This window comes from Chenopodium album, chromosome 3 (assembly GCF_948465745.1).
Source record: "Chenopodium album chromosome 3, dcCheAlbu1.1, whole genome shotgun sequence".
In the NCBI taxonomy this organism is placed as follows: Eukaryota; Viridiplantae; Streptophyta; class Magnoliopsida; order Caryophyllales; family Amaranthaceae; genus Chenopodium; species Chenopodium album.
Genome location: NC_137836.1, coordinates 3,586,400 through 3,598,514, shown reverse-complemented (window position 1 = coordinate 3,598,514; position 12,115 = coordinate 3,586,400). Strand labels below are relative to the sequence as shown.

The 12,115-nt window shown below is 33.3% G+C and overlaps 1 long non-coding RNA gene across 3 annotated transcripts; it reads left to right on the top strand.

Annotated features, from left to right (window-relative positions):
* The first annotated feature begins 214 nt into the window (after positions 1 to 214).
* LOC145610524 (uncharacterized) lies at positions 215 to 12,109 on the top strand. 3 transcript variants are annotated; one of them, XR_014106290.1, is made up of 7 exons: positions 215 to 398; positions 6,104 to 6,243; positions 6,730 to 6,787; positions 10,263 to 10,314; positions 10,452 to 10,535; positions 10,634 to 10,773; positions 12,075 to 12,109. It is a non-coding gene; the product is annotated as an uncharacterized LOC145610524 (long non-coding RNA). The 3 variants fall into 3 exon arrangements; XR_014106288.1 differs by having other exon boundaries at positions 6,104 to 6,787; XR_014106289.1 differs by having other exon boundaries at positions 6,104 to 6,787; positions 10,399 to 10,535.
* The last annotated feature ends 6 nt before the right edge of the window (positions 12,110 to 12,115 follow it).

The following is a 12,115-nucleotide window of genomic DNA, read 5'->3' as shown; positions in this document are numbered from 1 at the left end:
ATAATATGAATCTTTATTTTCTTGTTTAGTTATGTTTCATTTGAGATTTGAGCATAAGATTTGCTGACACAACACATGAGCTTGTACGGTCCAACCCATATTCTTTTTACCTCTAATCAATTTGTTTCAAAAATTCAAATTCAAATGTTTCAACAAGGGACATCACTAGTTAAGTGGTTATGTATAATTTTCCAATAAAAAACCAAAAGAAAAATGAAAAAAAAAAGTTGACAGTTACCAATTTCTGTTATTTTCGCACCAGAAATTGCAATTGCATCATGTATTCCTAATCAAACACCTCTTTCATCTGCGCAGTTACTCAATCTCACTGCAGCGTCCTCGATCAATTTGCGATCATTTTGGCGCCCCATTGATCGCTTCTCTCCCCAACATTTCCGGTAACTTTCTCTCTCCAATTTTCAATTTTTTTGTTTGTTTACTTGATTGAAATCGATTATTATTTGGAGGTGAATTATCCTGATTACTGAATTTTTGTTGATTGATTAGGTTCAGGGTTCATATTATTAACTCAAGATCACTGTGATGAATTAGTTTAGCTTACTTGAGCTGAAAAGAAATAAAAATTAGGGTTTTTGGGTGACTAGTTTGAAATGAAGGTTGAAATTTGTAAAATGTGTGATTAGTTTTAAAGTGTTCTTAAATTATACTGTACTTTAATTATATATAAACTACTACTGGTATTAGTTTAGCTGGTTTGCTTACTGATTCATTTTGGTTACAATGCAATGTTGGAACTTATAATGCAAGGACTGTAATAATTGGAGTTCCTAGTATAATGGAATAACATTTGAAAGTAGAGAGTTGCTTTCGACTTTCGAGGTGGTTGTTGTAGTTCGAGGTGGTTGATTAATTCGTGGTGGTTGTTGTAATTACTCCAAAGGTGGGAGAGTTGTGGCGTTGTACTAAGGTTAGATGCTATTAATGCAAATGACTGATATTGTTTGATGGAATGAAGGTATTGAATTGGGATAAATTCTGTGTATCTGTAGTTTTATTAGGACGGTCATGTTGAAGGGAGAGAAATGAAAGCATTGAATTGGGATAATTCTTGCTATAAAGATGAAGATTCTTGAGCTGAGGCTACAGAGAGGTCTTTTAAGTCATTGAATTCTTATTGGTCTGATTTTGCGAGGCTGCTCCATCATCTGCATGCTTTGGTGCCATTTTGTGAAAAGCCATTATAAAATGCCTTTTTGAAACTGCAGTACAACACCTATCAAGGCCGTTGTGTGCTTATGAATTTACCATTACAATATATCATTAAAGGCATTATTATATGTATTGTTATATTTGAGATTCTCAATGATAAACCTTTTGATTTATTTATAAGTCAAGCCAAACTTTTAGATTATCTTATGTTTTCATGAATGATATGAGGTATGATGTAACTGGAAAGTTTATAAGAGACATTGAAGAGAATGTTTTAAAAGCGCTTGATTTTCAATGGGGAAGTCATGGAGTTGACTTTACTGATACGTCAATTCATTCTGGGGCAGCCTTGAGCATGATGCATCCATGAAATGTTGTATATGCAACTTTACCACAGCTGACAACTTATGATGGTCATGATGCTACAAGAATGCACTCAAAATTGATGTGAAGATTACATTTCTAGGTTTATCTTTCTTTTTTTTCCCCCATGAGGTCATAGTCATATAGTTTTTGTTATGGTATGATTGTAGTTGTTAATGCAGTTGACGTACTTTCATAGGGATTCATGGTCAAAGTCCAATTTGGATTAGCAAAAATGTCAAAACAGTAATAATTAATCATCCATTCTTTAAGATACTTTTGACTTATCCCCATGGCAGTAAGGCTGAACAGGTTGTCATTTTACTCTTACAAGGGTATTTTGGACTATGTACTTATCATTATAGGAGTGTAAGTGATAGGAAGATCTCTTCATAAATGATAGAAAAGCTTGGTTTGTCTATGCCATATGTCAATTGCCTTTCTTCGTTGGCTTATGGATTGAAGGTCATGGGTGATTTTTTTTTTTAATTTTTTTTTTCTTTTGCTGTTTTGGTTTTAAAAACATAAAGGGATTACAAGAAGGTATACGAGCTTGCCTATATATTGCAATTCATTGGTTTGATTTTTTTTTCCTTGTTTGTCAAGATTTGGTCTTTGTTAAGGGAATAATCCTCATAGATTCATAGTTTTGATTTTGAGATCTGTTTTAGTAGAAAGTTCCTGTGAAGTTAGATGAGTGAGTGCAAATGTTTTAATTTACTTTTTATAGTTTCTATCATTTAAACTCCCGATTGATGTAAGCATCAAACCAATGAATTAATTTACTATTTACAGAGGTTTACGAACTTTTTTTGAATATCAGGGAATACATTTTGTGAGTTGGAAATGCTTTTTGTAAGTCTAAGGAAGAAGGAAGTTTGGGTTTGGAACATTTCCTTAGCGGGATTTGTATCTTCTTTGACAAGCCTTCTCTTTGGCAGAAACTGTTTAGGAGAATCTATATTTTTCAAAGAGATGGGTAGGATTGGTACGAAGGAACTCGTTTTTTTTGGTTGGACTATTTGTCGAGGGAACAATCTTTTATCCTTTTTCCCCATTTATATCAGTGATGCTCAGTGGAGTAAGTTCTTTTGAACTTCCATGTTGGGTTGAATATTCACAAGTGGGAGTTTATTACTAACTTGTTGAGAAGCCTTATGACTATTTTCTTGTGGACTTCTAAAGGCAGAAAAGTTTGTTGGCTAATTGCTAGTTCACTAGATTTTTTTTATTTTAGTTTAAGTCACTACTAAAAATGTGTATAACATGCAGCTTTTCTGTATATTCTATATCTTATTATTTGGAATGCTTAGTTTCATAGGGGGTGACGATATATATGTAGCTGGGTAATTTGGAGAAATCTAGTACTGTTCTTTTGGTTTCAAGGACAGTGGACCTCTTGATCTTGCATTTGTAATTTGTCTCTAGCAAAGCCTTTAACTTCTGTTAGGATTTGTTGGGTTTCATATATATATATACATATATATATAATTTTTCCTCCCCTGTTTTGGCTCATCTAAGGGGTTGTCCTGTATATATGAGGTTTAAGAGATATGAGTGGAACACTCTTTGTCAAGATAACTATATGGATGATTTGAATGGAGAGGGATAATAGGAGTATGTTCTGTTGTCCATTTTCTTCTTTGGAAGCCTTATTGTACTGGTTATTGATTCTAACTTTATCTCCACACTCACAAGGCTTTAGTTGAGTGTGATCAGAACTTTCTTATTTTTTCTGTCTTTTTGCTTGAGCTTGGCATACTTTGTTTACCTCTTACTTTTTTTTACTTGTGTTAGTGTAATCTTTTCTTGGATCTGTTTTAAAATTATGTCTCTAGACTAGAGAGGCAATAAATTTGCCAAAATGATTCATGAAATGATGGTTGATTGTTTGGTGAGTGGTAAATAGAGGTTTGCTGATTAAGCTGGAAGGTGGACTCTGGCTAAGAAGCTTACCAATGTACAGTCACTAATTTCAACCTTTCAGGTAGCTTCGTGGAGTTTGAGATGATAAAATAAAAAATGAAACTGTAATGCTGCTCGTTCTGCAAATAGCTAGATTTTTTTGTCTTGGCATCTTTCAACAGTTTTTCTGCATTTGTTGTTCTCGTTTTTGAGAATAGATTGTATTAATATACTTATTTTCTACAATTTAACAAATACGGGGCAATCGATTGAGTACAATGTAAGAAGGAGACCAAGTGACGCACTGGTAAGGAGGCTTGAAGAATTGCAAAGTGTTGGGATCGCGAGAGGTAGGGGAAGACCTACGTAAACTTGGAAGAGGGTGATTGAGAGTGACATGAGTGCTATGGGGATTAAAGAGAATATGGTATTGGATAAGCTTGTGTGGAGGGAGAAAATTCACGTCAACTGCGTGAATTGATTATATATACTTTTTATATTTATTTTCGTTTTTAATTCTATTTTTAGCTCACCAATTTTTTATGAAATGCATTGTTTTCTTTTGCTAAAGTTTTCTCAAACCTTATGTTTTCAACTTGAACGTTTTAACCACTCGTTTAAAACTTTTTTGAATTTAATTCTTGATTTTCTTTTAAAACTTCCTCAATTTTTCTTAAATGCTCTTTCGTTTACTCACTTACCCTTTTCAAACTCTTTTAAATGATGGTTTTGTTATGTCCGTTTTTTTTATATCGTAAGATTCCTTTAGACGATTCATGTCAGCCGACCCCAAATCATTTTGAGACTAAGGCTTTGTTGTTGTTGTTGTAGTGGTAACAAATACGGGGCAATTGTCTAGAATATCTGATGTGCATTATGATGTACAGGCATGCAGCATATAAAGCTAATTTTTTTGTATTTTAAAGTGCTGTAATGACTTCGTGAGTATTTTTCTGGAAAAATGCATCATTACATCCAGCTTTCTCTTGAATTCTTGATCAGTCATCTACAGTAATTCTAATTGTCTTCACTGAACCTTGGATCTCTGTTATATCATCAATGAATTGAAGGGAATTGAAGTAATTGATATATTTGACAGGGTATATACATCGCGCGTTGCTTCTGTGTAATAAACTAACCTAAGGAGGGGCAATATGGGTAGTCTAGTATTATTAGGTTAGTAGTCTTAAGTTTTAGTATAGATAGAGATAGGGGGGAAAGGAAGTAGTAGGCAGAAATTTGTTTTGGGAAACTTTAGAGAGTTATGGCTTCAAGCCATTGTTAGAGAGTTATAGCCTCAAGCTATTGCTATATTGAGAATAATAGCTTAAAGCTATTAAACCTATCATTTTGCAAACCTTTTGCCATTTTCAATCAATTTTCAAGCTTCCATCTTTATTATATCTTCTTATTAAATCAATTATCAAAAATCAGATTATATTTTTCTCTCTATTTTTTGTTGAGCAAGTTAGCAATAATCTCAGTCTATTACATTCTGTTTGACAATTCTGTGCTGATCAATTGGATTTTGTACCTAATACTATGATTTAATGTCACAGGGCTTTGGAGATAATAGTGTGATATTATATACTCCCTCCGTCCTCGAAACTTCGACCCTTTCGGGTTGATTTCGCGGGTATTAAGAAAGTTAAATAAAAAAAGCAAAAGTATATTGGAATGATAAATTTACATGGGGTTTGTAAAAAAGTAGAGAGAGATAGTAATTAAAATATATGAAAAAACAAAATTTTATATGGGGAAGCTAATTTTGCACAAATATTGTTGCAAATTGGTAGGTATTTTAATGCTAATGGGTCGATCATTTTGGGACTAAATTAGGCCATAAGGGTCGAAGTTTTGGAGATGGAGGGAGCAGTGGCGATTCCAGAAATTGTTCGTTATGGGTTCGAAGTCACTAAACACATGAACAAATATATAGTAGTAAAATCTAATACAATAGCATAATCTACCATACAAACCAAAAAAAAAAAAAAAAAAAAAAAAAAAAAAAAAAAAAAAAAAAAAAAGGGTGTACACATGTAATAAAAGAAAACAATTTAAGAAAAATTATAATTTGAAATCGACGATCATGGAAGTTCTTCAAACAAAAATTAAAAATTTATGGACTAAAAGTTATATTAAGAATAGATTAGAAAGAGAGGCAGGGGATGTTAGGAATGGATCTTATTAGAATGTTGTCAAACTTTAAAAGGTTACATTAAAAAAAATAACCAAAAAATGAAGCTTGGCAGGATTTGAACTCGCGACCTGTGAGTTAGATGAACATAGCTCCTACCGCTGCGCTACTGTAACGGATAACAGATATATTTGCGTTTTATTTTATTTAACTAATTCACTAGTATTATTAATTTTAAAAACTGATCAGTTTTTCTCCAAATTCAGTATAGGTTCAGCTGAACCCATTGAACTCATACTGGAATCGCCACTGGGAGGGAGTATAAAATTTTCCAGGAAATAGTTGTGGACATTTTATTAATTATCGTAGAAATCATTACATGTGATAGGCATGACCCATCAATCTTTAAGTAAGAGTTTGTCTTTTTGTGTGTGTGTGTGGGTGTGTGTGTGTGTGTGTGGGGTAATATGCATTATGATACTTGTTTTAATTATTTCAAAGTCTTGCCACTTGAAAAAACTTTCCCAGATGTTCCATGGAGCATCAAGTGTTAGCTGAGTTTGACCGCGTGCTCAAGGTTAGTAGGAATACCAAGAACAAGATTGAAGCAAAGGCGTTTCTGTACCTGAGCATAATGGTACAAAATTTACACAATGAACATGCAATTTGTAAGGATCCTCTATTATTCACATGCATTTGGCTTCTCTTAGCTCTCATTACTTCTTCTTACTGTGTGGGCATGGCATGTGTGTCTTTTTCCCACTTTTCTTCTATTAGAGGCAGGTTAGTTAACATCTTCCAATTCCAATTCCCATTTTACTTTTAACACTGACCTCATTACTGGTACTCCTGGAATTTTTTTTATCAATTATATGTTTGTCTTTGGTATGACATTGACTTTTGTATTATCAATGGGCTCATCAACAACATTGTCACGCATGAGTATGAGTTCCATATCAGTGATATAGCTTTGTAATATCTGTCATTTATGAGGTCGAAATCTTTTATTTCTTAGCCTTGTTGAGGCAATCTCACTTGTCTTAATAATGCTTTTCGGCATAAGTAGCTGTTGAAATTGATAGAATCCCAGCTATAATGGGGAGACTGATATGCTTATGATCTTTGTGGTTGTCCTTGCTTTAAATCCAAATCAGGGCTGTGAGTGGGAAGCTGAGCAAAGACACCATCTGTCTTCTTCTAAAAGTCCAAGAGGTACTACTTATAGAAATATTGTGCTCATATTTATTTCTTTTTTGAAATGAAAGATATATTCAAATAAATTTTGATTTCCGGTAACAATGCAATGTCGGAACTTGAGTATTGACAAATAAGAGTGTATTAACTACTTAAAATGCAAGGGCTTTAATAATTGAAGTTACTAGTACAATGGAATAACAGTGGAAAGTAGAGAGTTTCTTTCGAGGTTGTTGTAATTACTCCAAAGGTGGGAGAGTTGTGGCGTTGTGCTTAGGTTGGATGCTATTAATGCAAATGATTAAATTGTTTGATGGAATGAATAATTAGGATTATCCTGAATACATGCCTATTGGGTCTAGGAGAGGCATAAATTCTGTATTTATGTAGTTTTATTAAGACGGTCATGTTGAAGGGAGAGAAATGGATGCATTGAATTGGGATAGTTTTTGCTAAAAAGAAGAAGATTCTTGAGCCAAGGCTTCAGAGATGTCTTTTAAGTCAAGTATTGTTGGTCTGATTTGCCTGATTTTGTGAGGCTGCTCCATCATCTGCATGCTTTGGTGCCATTTTGTGAAAAAACCATTATAAAATGCCTTTTTGAAACTTCTAAACAACACCTATCAAGGCCATTGTGTGTAATGAATTTTCCTTTACCATAAATGATTAAATGCATTATTTGATGTATTGATATTTTTGAGATTTACACTGTAATCCTTTTGATTTATTTATAAGTCAAGCCAAACTTTTAGATTCTCTTATCAATGTGAGGTGTGTTTTAACTGGAAAGTTTATAAGAGACATTGAAGAGACTATTTTTAAAACACTTGATTTTCAATGGTGAAGACATGAAGTTGATTTTTCTGATATGTCAATTCATCCTGGGGAAGCCTTGAGCATCATGAAATGTTGTATGTGCAACTTTACCACACTTGACAACTTACTGTAGTCATGATGCAACAAGATTGTACTATCTTGAGCCTATACACGTCACAAAATTGATGCGTAGATTGCATTTCTAGGTTTATCTATTTTTTTTTCAATAATTTTGCATAAGGTCATAGTCATAAAGTTTTTGCTAGTATGATTATAGATGGTAATGCTTAAAGTTGACATAGTGTGATCACAAAATATCAAATGCGGTATTTTATTTAGAAAAAAAGACAGAAATAAAATGACCCTCTATTTACTTATGTTTTATTGTTATCTTTCAAGGTTTAATTTCAACTATGAATCTCTTCAACATGTAATTTGTTTTTACAGCACAAGAGAATTTATTACGATTCTAATTTATTAATACAAGAATAAACTTATTTTTGTTTAGACCTAGATATATTTTCAGAGGAATTCATGGTTAGAGCCCAATTTGGATTAGCAAATATGTCAAAACATTAGTAATTAATCATCCATTCTGTACCATCTTGTCACCTAAATGACTACCTGTAAGAGACTGGTTCGATTAAAATGAAGTTACTTTTGACTCATCCCCATGGCAGTGAAGGCTGAACAGGTTGCCACTTTACTCCCACACACAGGTATTTTGGACTATGGACTATTATCATTTCAGGAGCCTAAGTGATAGGAAGTTCTTTTTATAAGCAATAGAAAAGCCTGATTTGTCTATGACATAAGTTAATTGGCTTTTCTTGGGTGGCTTATGGATTTAAGGTCATGGGTGATTTTCTTTGCTTATTTAGTCTTTAAAATATAAAGTGATTACAAGAAGGTATATGAGCTTGCTATTTATATTACAATATTGGTTTGATTTTTCTTCTTGTTTATGGACTTTGTCAAGATTTGGTCTTTCATTAGGGTATAACCCTCATAGATTTATAATTTTGATTTTGAGATCTGTTTTAGTAGAAGGTTCCCGTGAAGTTAGATGAGTACAATTGTTTAATGTACTTTTTCTAGTTTTTACCATTTTAAACTCCCCGATTGATGTAAGCAGGAGGTTAGAGAGGTTTATGAACTTTATTGAAGTCTAGGGAAGGATTTTTGTGAGCTGGGAGTGCATTTGTAAGTCTAGGGAAGAAGAAAGTTTGGGTTTTGAAACATCTCCTTTGCATCTTCTTTGACAAGCTTTCTTTGGCATAAACTGTTTAGGAGAAGGTATATTTTTCAAAAAAATGGGTAGGATTCACTAGCATGGGTTTTGGTAGAATCCAAGATTGGAATGAAGGAACTCATTTATTTTTATTGGACTATTTGTTGAGGGAACAACCTTTTATCCTTTTTCTTCATCGCTATTAGTGATGGTGAGTGGAGTTTGTTTTTTGAACTTCCATGTTGGGTGGAATTTTCATAAGTGGGAGTTAATTAACTTGTTGAGCAACCTTAAGACTAATTTCTTGTGGACTTTAAAGGCAGAAAAGTTAACTGGCTAATTGCTACTTTTCTAGATTTGTTTATTTCAGTTAAAGCCACAATCAAAATGTGTTTAACAAGCATTTTTCTGTATATTTATATTAATTGTTTGGAATGCTTAGCTTCCATAGTGGGTGACGATAAACAGTATATGTAGCTTAGTAGTTTGGAGTAAGCTATTACTTCCGAGTTCTTTTGGTTTCAAGGCCAAGCTAGGCATTGTAAATATATCTAATGGATTGACAGTGAACCTCTTGATCTTGCATTTGTAGTTTGCTGACTTATCTCTAGCAAAGCCTTTAAGTGTTGTTAAAATTTGCTGTTTTTTTTCCCTTTATTTATGAGGTTTAAGAGATACGAGGAGAACATTTTTTGTTGAGCTATCTATGTGGATGATTTAATTGGAAAGGAATAATAGGAGTTCTGTGGTCTATTTTCCTCTTTGGAAGATTTTTTGGACTGGTTATTGCTTTTAGGTTATCTCCACACTCACAATGCTTTTGTTGGGTGTGATAAGAATTCTCTTTCTTCTCCGCCATTTTGCTTGAGCTTGGCATACTTTTGTTTCCTCGTATTTTTTTTCCTTGTATTAGTGTAATCTTTCCTTATTTGTATCTGTTTTAAAATATTTGTGGAGAGGCAATAAATGTTCCAAAATGATTCATGAAATTATGGTTGATTGTTTAGTGAGTGGTAAATAGAGGTTTGCTGTTTAAGTTGGAAAGTTGACTCTAGGTAAGAACTTACCAATGTACAGTCACTTATTTCAACCTTTCAGGCAGTTGCATGAAGTTTGAGATGTTAAATAAAAAATGTAACAGTAATGTTGCCCGTTTTGCAAATAGCTAGATTCTTTGTCCTGGCTTCTTTCAACAGGTTTTTTGCATTTGTTGTTTTTCGTCATTGAGAATAGATTGTATAAATATACTATTTATCAAATACGGGGAAAATTTTGAAAATCTGATGTGACATTATGATGTACAGCATATAAAGCTAAATCTTTTATATTTAAAAAAGTGCTGTAATGACTTCATGAGTATTTATTAGAGAAATGCATCCATCTTTCTCTAAAATTCTTGATTACAGTAAATCTAATTTTCTTTTTAATTTTAAACTTGGTTCTCAGGTATATCATCAATGAATTGCAGGGAATTGAAGTCGTTCATACATTTAATAGGGTATACGTCTTGCACTGCTTCTGTTTGACGGTTCTCTGTTGAACTATTAGATTTTGTACTTAACACAATGATTTAATGTCACAGATACTGTGGCTTTGGAGACAATAGTCATATATTGTATATAAAATTTTTTCCAGGAAACAGTTGTGGACATATTACAAACTATTGAAGAAAAATTTACATATGGTGATAGGCATGAGTGCATGACCCATCATCTTTGAGTAAGAGTTTGTCCTTTTTTTTTTTCCTTAAATGTTTATTTGGTAATATGCATTATGATACTTGTTCTAATAATTACAAGAATTTTTTTTTTCCCCAGATGTTTCATGGAACATCAAGTGTTAGCTGAGTTTATCTGCATGCTCAAGATTAGTAGGGATACCAAGAACAGGCTTGAGGCAAAAATGCTTCAATACCTGAGAATAATGATACTAAATCTACACAGTGAACATGCATTTTGTAAGGATCTATTATTCACATGCATTTGGTTTCCCTTAGCTCTCATTACCTCCTCTTGCTGTGTGGGAATAGCGTGTATGTCTTTTTGCTCATATAGGTGTCTTGTTCATTATCTTATATGTTCTCCTGTCTAATTGAAGCAATAATTGTGGCTTTTAAACTTTTAATGGCGTAAGAGAGGACTGTACGTAATAGACAAACTTAGGAGGGGCACTTTGGGAAGTCTAGTATTATTAGGTTAGTAGTGTTTAAAGGGAAGAAAGAAGGAGGTAGGCAGAATTTTGGTGTAAACCCATGAGAGTTGTGGCCTAAAGCTATTGATAGAGTTGTGAGCTAAACTCACTTGGAGCTTGATAGGCTAAACCCATCTTTTGTAATCCGTTTTCCATTATCAATCAAAATGTAAAGCTTTCACCTTTATTAATCCTTAGTAATTTTATAATATTTACAATCAGAAAATCAGTCCATTACAGCTAGTGTCAGAGTGATATGGTCTACGACCATGGTTATCACAACTAAATGGCCTCGAAGAGAAGTTTCAAGTTCAGGAAGAAAGATTGATGCTTTAATTAACAGGACACGAATCATACAAAAGATAGGTTTAGCCTATCAAGCTCCAAGTGAGTTTAGCTCACAACTCTCTATCAACGGCTTTAGGCCATAACTGTCTCATGGATTTACACCAAAATTTAGCCACCTTCTTCTTTCTTCCCTCTCTCTATTTATACTTAGGGCATGCTTGGATTGGGGGTAATATATTAAGGGGGTAATAAAAGTCAAACTTGAAAAACCATAGACAATTAGAAATGTTGTTATAGAAGACAAGGTGTATACAAATGAAAAAGATAGTTGTGCCATGAGGAAAAGAGAGAGATGGATGAATTATTATCCTTATAATGAGGGTAATAGTTACCCCCCCCCCCCCCCTAGTGTAACCGTTACTCCCAAAATGAGGGTATTGGTTCTTCTTTCTTCACCTCATACCACACCATCACAACATAATTTTCCTTACAATCACACCATCACTATCTCCTCCTTGTATTCACTTTCATTTTACTTAGTTTGACTTTATTACCCTAGTAATACATCTCCCTCAATCCAAGCATGCCTTTAGGGTAAAAACTACTAACCTAATAATACTAGACTACTAATATTGCCCCTCATGTTAGTCTATTACCAGGACTTCTTTTAGTTCTTTATTTACCTGTTATATACTTTTTGTGTGGCCAACTATTTATTATAGATTGGTGATGAGACAATACTGATTCTTGTAACAAATTTGTGCATTGTTTTAACTGCAGGGTGCTGTTACATAGTTTCCTCTATATACTTTAGCTCTTAA